At 49.8% G+C, this 11,899-nt stretch overlaps 1 long non-coding RNA gene across 1 annotated transcript in view; it reads left to right on the top strand.

The window, feature by feature from the left end:
- The first annotated feature begins 304 nt into the window (after positions 1-304).
- Positions 305-11,899, top strand: part of LOC139440498 (uncharacterized) — a 30,583-nt gene continuing 18,988 nt past the window's right edge. The window contains exons 1-3 of the long non-coding RNA XR_011650729.1: positions 305-440; positions 2,355-2,528; positions 4,988-5,076. This is a non-coding gene — a long non-coding RNA (uncharacterized lncRNA). The remainder of the gene's footprint in view (positions 441-2,354; positions 2,529-4,987; positions 5,077-11,899) is intronic.

Genomic DNA, 11,899 nt, shown 5'->3' with positions numbered 1-11,899 from the left:
ATTTCCCCCACTCCCGCTGGTTAATCCCCTATTTTTCTTGACTAAGAGTCAAAACGCAAGACTGCACCCACATGAACTAGCTCACTTAAGTCACTGGCAGGTAACTTGATAGATGAGTTGGCCAGCACCCACTGTAGGGATTTAGCAAAGCCTGAGCCGTGGAGACAGTGGGAAACAACCTTGAGTGACTGGTCAGCAGTTGGCCTCATTTTACCCAGGGAAAGCCCCAGCCTGTGCTCCACAACTCAAATTGGAAGGCTGATGTGTGCCAGGGGGGTGGTTGACATTTCTCTCTCAGCCTCTTGCTCCAAAATGCAGGACCAGCAGACCCTTGGCCCTCGCTCTGACTCCCTTGGGGCTAGGGTGTCTGACTGTTGAGGAGGGAATGATTGCAACTGCGTCCCCAGCAGCCTAGGTCTTATTTCCTCCAGCCCACCCAGGTAAGAACCCCAGCAAATGACCTTGTTGGTTGAGCTCACTTGTTTGTTGAGCTAACTCAGAGGGAACAAGGGTCTTTCAACAGATGAGAGGGGTGTTACACAAAATGGGTGTTTTACGGGCCATGTGCAGCCACTGACCGCTTGTGGAAGGCTGCGCCCATCTGCCAAGGGGGCTGTTGCAAAGGAGAAACTTCTAGGTCCTTTCATCATGATGGGGATTGTAGCTCTGACTTCAGATAAGCAGAACAAACAAGCCTCAGCCCAAGAGGGAACTGGTTCTACCCCCTTTCTTTGCTTTTCTAAGTCATCAAAGCCAAGTTCCTAAAGCCTGACTGTCTCACGGTACTTTCTGATGGTTTCATTGTTTTGTTTATTGTGCTTACGACAAGTGCTAACAGACTGCTTTCAAAGTGTGTTGGTTTTTCGGTTGTTTTTGAATGGCCCTTCTGTTTTCCTGCATCTGGACAGCATTAGAATCTGGCCCCAGGGAACCACTGGGTTCCTATAAAAGTGTACCAGGTCCCTTTTTGCCGAAAACATTGGCCATGGCAAGATTCAGACACCCCATCTGGGCAGGAACAAACACCAAAAACTAGAGCAGAATCATGAGACAGCATTCAGCAGCCAGGGCAGACAGGCCTGTGCTGGGCAGAGGCCAGCGAGCCTTGCCAGCTGGACTGTGGGTGTTCTTTCTGTCCATGAACCTATTGTGATCTTCCCGTGTGGGGACTGTACCTAGCAGAGTGCCTGGCATGAGATGATGCCCACTAAATGCTGGTCATCGATAGGTTCCCTCTCTCTTTGTCTTCTCCCAGGTTGCCTGGTCAACCATTAGCATGGTGTCCAAATAGGGGCTCCCAGGGACTAACCAAGGAACAAGAGCTGGAGAAGAGAGAACCGTATGGAGGCCAGGGGAGGTCCAGAAGAGGCAGTGCAGCTCCAGGCATATCTGTGCCACACCTCCCAGCCTGCCTCCCTTCACAGCTCTCTTGGGCGGTCTTTTGCTACATTGCCCAAGGGGTTAAAGTGGTGAAAGGGTGGGGTGGAGTAGTCCTCCTAAGACTCATCTTTGGTTTTCGAGGCCTTTGCCTTCTACTCCTCCTGCTCTGTCCCAGCCCCATTTCTTGTCACATACGGCAGTAGAACTAGCTTTCTCCAGCGTGAGAGAATCTCAGGGTATAGACAGGGCTCAGAGGGAGTTAGTTACATATACGATTTCACTTTTCAGGTTTAGAACAAACTCTAATTTCATTTTTTCAAGACATTCTCTGCTGTTCTACTTTCAACCTGGGTGAGATTTGGCTGTTAGCCCATGCACCTTACCAGCTTGTAAATAGTTCTCTCTTGTTTGGTTTCAGGAATAGCAGGGATGCTTTCTGACTGGTCTCCATGTAACTCTGTGGCTCTATTTGAGAAGGCCCTTGTCTTTGCCCCCAGATTTAGTGGGTCTCCCAAACTTGCTTTCAGAGTCAAATGAGAGGGAGACTAAGGGGTTGATAGTGAACTTTGGTGCCTCCGTACTGCAGTTAGAAGGGATCTAGTCCAGATGACAGGAAAGGCTCTGCTAGTTGGTTCTCAGACAGAACCCCGGGAGGACTGTAGACCTATAGTTAGTGTGTTCCTGCATATGAAAATGTGGGGGTTGGGTTGAGGGATACAGGGTCTGATTGGCTGGTGATGTCAGGTCTCTACCCATTAGGCCTCAAAGGTTTTGACTCCTTTATGGTGACACTTCCTAGCATTTCCTTCTAGGTACACACTATCTTGTTAAAAAATTCCCATTTAAGCCACTTGTCCTGCTGTAGATCTTTTTCCTAAAAGTTTGAGCATCCTTCAAATTATATATGTTACTGCGCTTACTTTAGCTCATCCAGGACACCCGATAAAGCTCAGTAGTGCCGTTTTGTTTCTCAGGAGTTGCATTGGCCCTTGGTTCCAGCAAAGAGACAAAGAGAGACTCTGGGGTCCGAGCCAGGTGCACCCCAATGGGCCGGGCCAAGAGGACTCTGAGAAGTGAAACCTGCCCTCCACCTAGGCATGAATATTCTATAAATAAGGACACTTCCTGTTTCCAGTGTGATTCTCCAGGTAGGCGAGACAAGGAACTGTGGTTTTCTGTCTGCCACAATGTGTGTGTGTGTGTGTGTGTGTGTCTGCTTGTCATTGTGAAAAATTTCAAACTTTACGTAGCAGTTTCTTTCTCACCAGGGTCTCTGCTTGTGTGAAACTTTAATTTTATAGCTTTGGCTATTAATTCATCATGGGCACTACCATCAATAAATATTTATTGAGCTTTCACTGAGCTCAGCATGCTGAAATAAGAACTATATATTTGATGCAAGAGGAGTCAATAGCAGATGAGGGTAGATTTGGGGAGGGGGGGCGACACAATCATTGGTCTCTTGCAACCCTGAGATTTTATGACTTTATAACTAAAGCGATTGGGTCCAGTCAGCTACGAGAGGTGCATGGGCCGACACGAAGGCAGTCACCTCCAGAAAACCCACCCAGTGCTGGCAGCGCTCATCCTCAAGCCCGATGTCCTTGTTGGGACTCAGGGCCATGAAGGGTTGAGTGAATCTTCCTGACCTTTCCCATGGTGTCCTGTAAAAGTACGTATTTAATTTTTGAATTTTAAAGGGGCACAGACCTTTAGGAAGTTTGGAGCTGATTCATGCTTTGACAGGAGAGGACCAAGTCCCCCCCTTTTTTTGCAGGCATAGCAATCACAGCCTGGGTGCCCCAATTGGTGGGAGCCCCAGGTGAGTGGGCTAGGAGGAAGGCTGCTGGAGGGATGGCTGTGCGCTTCTCGTGGAACCCTAGTTAATTAGAGTGGCAACAGTGTGCCTGCCACTGTAGTGACTCAGGCCTCCTGGGAGACTTTCTTCAACATTATGAAGATAAACATGGCTCCAGGAACTCCCTTTAGACCTGGGCTTCACGCTGATTGCCTCCATATTTATGGGAAGATGGGCAGACGGTGGTGGGAGCCTCTGGAACGGAGTTTGCAGGTGTGCTCCGGAGAGTGACCCAGGCTCTAGCTGAAACTGTGAAAAGGTAGAGATCAGGGCCTTAAGGGGTCAACACCCTCCTGTCATAAGGTGGGCAAGCTCTTATTACTATTATTATTATCGTCGTCGTTGTTACCATGATTCCCTTTGTAGAAAACAGAAGTGGAAACAGAAACCATGAGCGGTTCCATGCCCAAGGCATCACCATCACACAGGAGAGCCCACAGAGTCAAGGTGAACAGAGGATGTGGAGTCCGGATCAGCTGTCTCCCAGCTCACAGCTCTTCTGATGCTAGCATTGGGAGGTGGGGCAGGGGTGGGGCAGGTAACCAAGTAGACCTGAGCCTTTCTCCTCGTGGTAAAAGATGATGTCTAGTGTCTCACAAGCTGCTTTTCCCTTGAGGTTAAAGCATTAACCTCGAGTTATTATGTATTAGGGCTCAAGAGGGCTGACAGAGACGCCAGAAACTGGGGGTGTTGCTTGGCCCCACACACTGCCACTCGGACTGTGGGCCAGTTACCTTGTCTCTGCAAGCCTCCGTCTTCCTGTCTGTAAGGGGTGGATAATAGTGGTGACCAGCTCATGGGATTGTTGTGGTAGTAAATGAAACGATACATTTAAAGAGACCTACATCATGACTGGAATACAAATTAGTGATTAATGATACTTGGGTGCCATTAGAGGGAGGTGGTCTAGTGGGTAAGGATGCAGGCTCAGAGCTGACTGCCTGAGCCCAGAGAGGTGAGGTGGCTCCCCGGGTCCCATAGCTGGTGAGGAGCACAGTTCAGTACTCTTCACAGACCTCTCCACACCGGATTCTTGGATCCGGGGACTGAGATGCGGCTCCTCAAGCACCAGTGCTGGCTAAAGGAGGGGCCTATCTTGGGGTTGGGGTGGTGGGACTTCCTAGTCTCCCCGGAAAACCACCTGGTGAGGTGCATTGCACTGGAGGCCCCCCAGGGGTTTGCTCCGTGCTTCCCTCCAGAGCCCTCGCTGGGGTAAGCCGGCACAGCTGCGCCAGCTACACACAACCCAGTGGTGGCCGTTGCCTCCAGGCGGAGCGGAAGCTACATGGTCCAGGCAGGGTGGGGGTGCCCTGGCGCCCTGCGGATCTTGGCGTGGCTTTCTGTCAAGCCTCTGTTGGTGCCTGGTTCCCTCATAAGGCCATTATGTTCTGGGAGAATTAATCATGCCGTTAGGTAAGCATTATGGCACTTTTATGGCAGCTTTGAAGCTAATCTGTCACTAATGCCTGCTGGATTATCATGATTTCTTGCAGTTGTGATTCATTAACTCGAGGCCTAATTCTATTCAACATCTTCTACCACCATTTGCCCCAACATGTCCCCACTCTCCGTTTTATTGTGGTGTGACTGGCAGCCTGTGTGGTCTCCAAAGGGGAGCCCCACCGAGATGGACAGGTCCCCCCGCTAGCTAGAAAATGCTGATGTTGTGTCCATCGTCTGCCCAAGCCCAGAACACATCTCCTCCCCATTCCAGCTGGACTTTTCAGTTGATTTTCACTTTTCTCCCAGAGGAGAACACAGTGCCCTTCCTGAGATGCCCATCACTGCCTTCAAGAGGCCAGACAGCAGAGGCAGAGACAGACGACTCTCAGAGTGAGGTGAGCACCCCACAACTCCACAGGTAACAGCCAGACCCGTGGGGCCTACCTGCAGCAGAAGTGGGTCTGGGGCAGAGAGAAATTGGAACACTGCTAAAGAAATCTGGTCACACACGGCCCTTTCTCTCCTTGCTCAAAGCTAACAAAACTCACGGCCGAGGAGGCAGACGGAGGGGACAGGAAGCCGTGGTGGCACACCATTGACTGCCTGGCCTGCCAGCATTAATAACATTCCTTGGTGAGGTTTCTCAGAAAGAAATCGTTCTCTGAGGCTGGCTGTTCTTTGCAAAAGGTCAGCTTCGGGGCACGGCTTGACTGATGGGCTGTGAGCAGGGAAGAAAAAGAAAGCTGGGAGAAAGGGACTGCTGGGGGTGGGCTGGGAGGAAGCGGGTGGCGGGCTGGAGCACAGGCTGGGTCCTGGTGCCAGCATCTTGCCCTCCTTCTGCACCATCCATCAAGCCCTGCACTGATATCTCAACAATTTGTAATGCCCCACCCCCTCAACCTACCCAAGGGCGGGACCTAACCCTTCTCGCCTCATTCAGGCCTCTGCTGCCGCCCCATGATGGATGGCTTCCCCTTACCCCGCCGCACCTCCCCCCACCTCACCACAGCTGGGGAAACATGGGCAGGTAGTGGGGGTCAAACCTGGGGCAGTCAGAGTGACCTCGTCACCAAGGCCAATGGACCCTGTGTTCCCCGTGGCAGCAGGTGATGCTAGGCAGAGAGAAACAGAACTGAGACAGGAAGCAGAGGAGATAATCCCAACTATATAAGGAGGAAAGGGGGAAAAAACAAACCTAAAAAACCTCTCTGCATCCTGAGGTCTTCCAAGACTTCTAAAAATCTCGAACGTGGTGCGATGTCTTCTGCGCACAGCTACAACACTGCCTGCTCCACTCCATCTGTGTTTTCTCACGCCTGGGCGCTTTAAGAACCACTGAAATGGAAAACAAGCTAAAAAATACATAGATGTATATATAGTGAGATGGAGAAGGAGGGCAGTACTTTGCAGCCTGTATTCACTTCTTCTTCTTTTATTTATTTATTTTTTGCCAGTGTTTGTTGTAGGAAAAAATGTAGGAAAACAAACTTTAGGCAACTGGAATAAATAATCTCAACACATCAGCCGAGGAGAAAGCAGGATCCAATGTTCCCATCCTTCCTCATTCTGGGCAGAGCTGGTAGGAAAAGCAAGACTGTCTGCCCGGTTTCCCACATGTAGGTGGTACCTCCTGTTCCTTGTCTTGGGTAAGATGCATTCTTCTAGTAGGGGCTTGCAAACTGCACTAAGGAGTGGACGGGCCCAGCGATGCCCGGCTGCACTGAGAGCCCCCCTTGGAGGGCTTAGCTGTCTTTTCCAAACAGGAAGTGAAGAACAGTCCAGACAAGGTATGTGTGTGTGTGTGTGCGCGTGTGTGTGTGTGTTGCTGGAGATGCCTGTGTCTCATGCAAAGAGGGCCAGGTGAGGATTCAGCTCAGTGTTAGTGAACTGCTCCCTGGCCTTCAGGGTTGGGGAAACCCACTCTTTGACACTCCTGCAGCCCGGCCTTGACACCCAAGACAACTTCTTCTTTGACCCTTTGGAGGCTGAGCAGGAGGGTCCAGGAGAGAGTGTCCAGGCCACGGGTCCTGGGGACCATGGATTTTCGAATGGGTTGCACAGAGAACAGAGAAGGAGGGGTGTCAGAGAGGTAAAGGGGCATGGGTTGGTGAGATGAGAGAGACAGGGTGAAGCAAGGAACTGGAGGAAAACAGGATTTGATAGGCAGGTGGAAGGAGAGAGGAAGGGAAAGAGGAGCATTAGGAGAAAGAGCGAAGAGATAGATGGTCACGGGACAGGAGTCAGCAGGGAAGGAAAGAGGGAGAGGAAATTTAATGAGGGCAACTTGAAGGCCAGCTTTAACCAACAGCTGGTGGGGGGCCGGGTTTGATCTGCTTGTGAGTCAGGCGGTTTGATTAATGGTGGCCTGTGGAGGAGGATGGACACCTGGCCCTGCTGCTGAGTTCTTTGATCTCCCGATTTCTCATGGTCCCGGGAGGGGAGCCGTGGGAGTGTGCGCACTCACTCGGGCCCTGGAAGGCCTCTCCTGGGCTCCCTGAGAAGGAAGGGGGCGGCCCTCAGGGAGGCTGGGAGATCTGGACAGTGAGGAGGAAATACAGAGGGCAGGCAGGGCCTGGGGTTGTGGGGCCTTGTGAACAAAGCCCCTGGGAGGAAGGCGGGCAGAGGGAATGTGGAATGGAGCCCTTTGAAGGGGAAGGTTCACCTATAATTGTGCAGGGTGATTCTGTGGTGAGGTTTCCCCTCACCCCCCTTTCTCTACAAGGGAATAGCTGGACTGTCAGGGAGACCCAGGCTGAGGAGAGAACCATTTACACAAAATTGTGTTGTTTGTGGCTATAGGGCTGGCTAGTTTAGGCAAGGAACAAGCTCCTCTAGGCGTGTGAGGAGGGCTCCCTGGAACTGGCTTCATTTTATGCATGTTGGATGGAAATGGATTTGAGAAAAGAAAGTGACATACTGCCAAAAAAAGAAAAAAAACCAGCAAAAAAAAAAAAAAAAAACCTTAAGAAGAAGGAAAAAAGGAACTAAAACCCTAATGCCCTTAAAAAAAGAAAAACAGAAAAAAGTCATATATTATGTCTTTGGACTAATTCCATTGGTGTTCTGCCAATTTCAAATAATAGTGTAACTTGATTAAGAAACTTTACAGGATTTAAAGTAGTTGGCTTTTCTGACTCCTCTATGAGACTTCTCCGTAAGTCACTGTCTATACCAGGCTAATTTGTTCCCAGATTCCTTAATCTTCTGCAAGTTGGGGATGACATTTATAACTTGGTAGCCATATTTGCTTTTTTTGACTCCCAACTTCCACCTGGAATTTTGGGGTGATTTAAAACATCACCCTGAAAAAGTCCTGCTGTTGAAATACTCTGTGTGGGTCTGTCAGTCTGTGGTTGTGTGTAAACTCGCCAAGCGTTACCTGCCCCTGCTCTCTTTTTGGGCTGGCAAACTCGTACTCGTAGCTGCCTTCAGTCTCAGAGAGGGAAGCACCTGGGGGCAACTGGAATTCAGCTAGCACACAGGTCACGGAGAGTTAGGGCTCCAAGGCTCTAGTGGCCCAGCAGCAAAGGCAGTTCCAGATGGGAGGTGGACACGTTTTTCTGGTGGGGTCAGAGTTTTGGCCGAATGGCATTAGCATGGTTTAGAAGGCAGCTGTACGGTAGCACACAGAGCACTCACTGGCCTTGCAGCCCAAGGCCCAGCTCTGTGACTCAGTGACTAGCTCTGTGACCTTGGGCCTGCCACTTCCTATCCCCCGAGCTTCAGTTTGCTCACCTATAAAATGGGATAAGGAAAAATATACTTGCCCCAGAGGCTTGTTGTGAGGATTAAATGAATTAGTAGATGTGAAAGCACCCTGAAAACGATGAAGACTTCAATTAACGGCAGGTATTAGAATCTCTGCTCAGATTACAGAAACCTGGGGCTCTTTCAACACTCGTGTTGACAGCAGGGATGTTTTAATTTCAAGCAGGGTTTGCTCATGGAGGGCACAAGAAAATGGGATGCCATGTTCCCTGCTCCCCCTGGGGCACCTGCTCTCTGGTAATTATTATTTACTAATAAGTATGTTGTGTTTATAAATGCCCCATTAAATCCAGCTGAAATCCTTCACCTGGCTGGCCTGAGTTTTCTGGGTACGACTAGGCAGGAGCTGCTGGGGGCTCCCTCTGAGTGTCGGGGCTGCTGTACCTTGGCCTTCCAGGAGGGCATGGCCAGTCTGACCTGTGGGTGTCCGCTGTGTGGTGGCAGCACTCTCAGATCTATGCTCTTCCCTCTTCAGCCTGTTTTGCTTGCTTGTGGGAGAGGAGCATTGCATTTCTTGAGCGCAGGCTTCCTGGAACTCATGGCTGTTTTTCCCTGCTTGCCAGTGGTTCTCAGATGTGGGAATATTGCTACCTTTGACAGGCCGAATGCATGGTGCCTGGAGCTCAGGCTCTGATGAGACCTACGGGATGTGGGAAAAGACATCGCTAAGGTGGGAAGGGCAGTGCTTACCCTTTGAGGATTGTGGTGAGGATAAAGAAGGCCTCTGTAATACTCCTAATCAATGGCTGGTACATAGGAGTTGCTCAATAAGTGATTATTCTTATACATCAGTAGTCTCAACCCAGCTGTACATTGAAATTGCTAGGGACAGTTAAAATTCTAAAGCCTGGGCCCCACCTCTAGAAGTTCTGATTTTATTGGTCTAGAATTAAACTCAGCCTCAATTCCCAGATGATTTTGATGTGTAGCTGGGGATAAGACATACTAGGACTTCTCAAATTTAATGTTCATGCAAGTCACTTGGGGAATCCTAATACAGTGCAGATTCTGAGTCAGTAAGTGTGGGTCAGCGGAAGGTGTGCACTGCTAATAAGCACGGCAGTGCCTGCACATGGGCCACACCATAATCCACAGCTCGGGGCACTGGCCACGGCCAGGGATGGGAGACCTGTGGAGGTGAACGCAGTAGAAACCTGAAAGACAACTCTGAGGGCTTGCTCTAGGGCGTCTCTGCCAGGTGCCAGTCTGAAATCTGCAATCCTCCCCAACACACACACACACACACACACACACACACACACACACACCCCTCCTTCTGAATCCAATCTTGAATACCCATATAAATAGCAACCAGAAGATGTTTTCCAATGTTTCACCATCTTTCACGGTTTCCTGGTTTATTCTGTGAAGACAACCAAATGAATGAATACATTTACTACAGAACATTAAGGGTCCAGGCCAAGAGTTTAAATACCTATTTGTAACACTCAACTGGAAAAGTAATTCCTAACCTTGACTTGTAAGTAGTCAGCCCCAAGACCTTCACATGGCCTAATGAAATCCCCATAGGTGAGTATGAAAACACAGCAAATCCCAGGGAAGCTGCAAGTAAACAGCTACTAATACTGGTTCAGGAGCCAGGAAATGCGTCTGTGAGAGGGAGTCGAAACTGACTATGGAACAAGAGGCTTCTGAGTGATGGGAGCGGGTCTTGCAGAGAGCATTCAGCCTGGAAGGGTTTTCTCCACTAGTGACAGGCGTGTATATAAATTGCCGCCGTCTCCCGACCCGGTTGCAGGTGTTTGGGGAGGCGGGCACTTTTGCAGAGGACATCGACAGAGTGGGTTTTCCATTGGGTAGTATTGTATCACGCTTATGCCATGTTTCATGAGTTTACGGAAAAGTAAATAGAAAAAGGAATAACCAGAGTATACAGTTGATGAAGACTCTTCATGAAAGAGTGAACTTTGAACAACTGAGAGTCCTCTGCAGTCGGACTAGTGGCTGAGACCCAAGAAGGGATGAGTTGACATACAGTGGCCTGAGGCCACCTGTGTGGCATGCCAGATTTGATCAGCAGGGATGAGCAGTTAGGATTGCAATGGAAGAAGAAAGCCCTGACCTGACCTGTGTTGGAGGATTTTACTAGTCCAAGGACAAGAATTTTGCCATATGGCTAAGGAATGGTAGTTGACACCAGAGCCACATGGTAACCACGCCTGTATATTTGGTTGGACTGTTCAGCTGGGCTTAAGTTAACTGTTCAGCGAACAGTATAGAGTGTTCTCTAGTTTAAATTAGGGTCTTCTCCCAGTCCCATGTTATTGTTTTTGTAAAGCCAGGTGTTGTTGAAGACAGCTGTCACATCAGGATGAACCCGGCTGCCAATCACTGTTGAGAGCCTGACGTATTGGGCAATCTGGTAAATAGCCCATTCACTGAAAGATTCCTGAGCACAGCTTATTCTTGCCTTGAGGTGTCAGCCACTGCCAGAAAACCAAAGGATGAGCCCCGGGCAAACTTCAGTGCGCCTGCCTGGGCACATCTGCCTCTAAGAAGCCCGGGGCCTGTTTGCGTGCAGAAACTGACATGTGCCATTCCGGAAATCTTATTTTATTGCTCCTTTCCCCTCCAACTACCCCCTCCTCTGCCACCTCCTCTTTCGCTCCTCTGGAATCCTAGTCCCAGATGTGACTTTCTCTGTTTCCTTTGGCTGGGAATTTGCCGTTTTCCCATAACCCAGTCGGGTTGCCTGTTAGAGAAACCAAAAAACTCCAACTTTCTGGGAAGACATCTAATTAAATTCCCAACGAGAGAACAGGAAAGCCCCCCTCTGTAACAGACAGATAGAACCTCATAATACATTATCATCCCGGCGGAGAAAGTGCTCCAGCTCAGCCTAGCGAACCGGTAACATGGTGTTCTGTTTCTTAATGTCCTCTGCAAAGAAGCTGGCCCTGGGTTTAAAATAGCCCTCTGGTAAAAGCAACTATTTAAAGAGTACTGGGGTCTGAGAAATGCAAAACAAAGTGTTGTTGATTAAAAACACATGGTTTGTTCTCGCGACGCGAGTAGCCAGCAAAATCAAATGTGACAGTGTTTTGGCTTTTTCTATCCCACAAGACATGATGGTGATTTATTAGAGTGATGTCAGCTGTGGTTAAAAAAAGTTTGCTGTGTTGTCTTAATAAAAAGAGGCTTTACCTTGGAGCTGTCAAACTCCCTCTCTCCTCTGGCTGGAGGCAGTGGCTGCTAGGTCCTTGGGCCCCCTGCGGAGCGTTCCCCCAAGGGGCAGGTCTCGGCCTTGGGGAAGTTCATGTGGTCACGGGGCACGGAGTGCTTCTTGATGGCCGTGCAGGATGGTCTGGAGAGGGGCTGCAGCCTGCTCTTGGTTTGTTCAGCTTGTGGAGAGTGCAGATGCCGCATGCAGCTCGGAGTTGGAGCACGTCCTGGCCCGGGGAGGTGGTGGGCCTTTGGTTGGAGGGAACC

This window comes from Desmodus rotundus, chromosome 13 (assembly GCF_022682495.2).
Source record: "Desmodus rotundus isolate HL8 chromosome 13, HLdesRot8A.1, whole genome shotgun sequence".
NCBI classification, from domain to species: Eukaryota; Metazoa; Chordata; class Mammalia; order Chiroptera; family Phyllostomidae; genus Desmodus; species Desmodus rotundus.
Note: the sequence above shows the minus strand (reverse complement) of the source record. Positions and strands in the feature narration are given on the sequence as shown.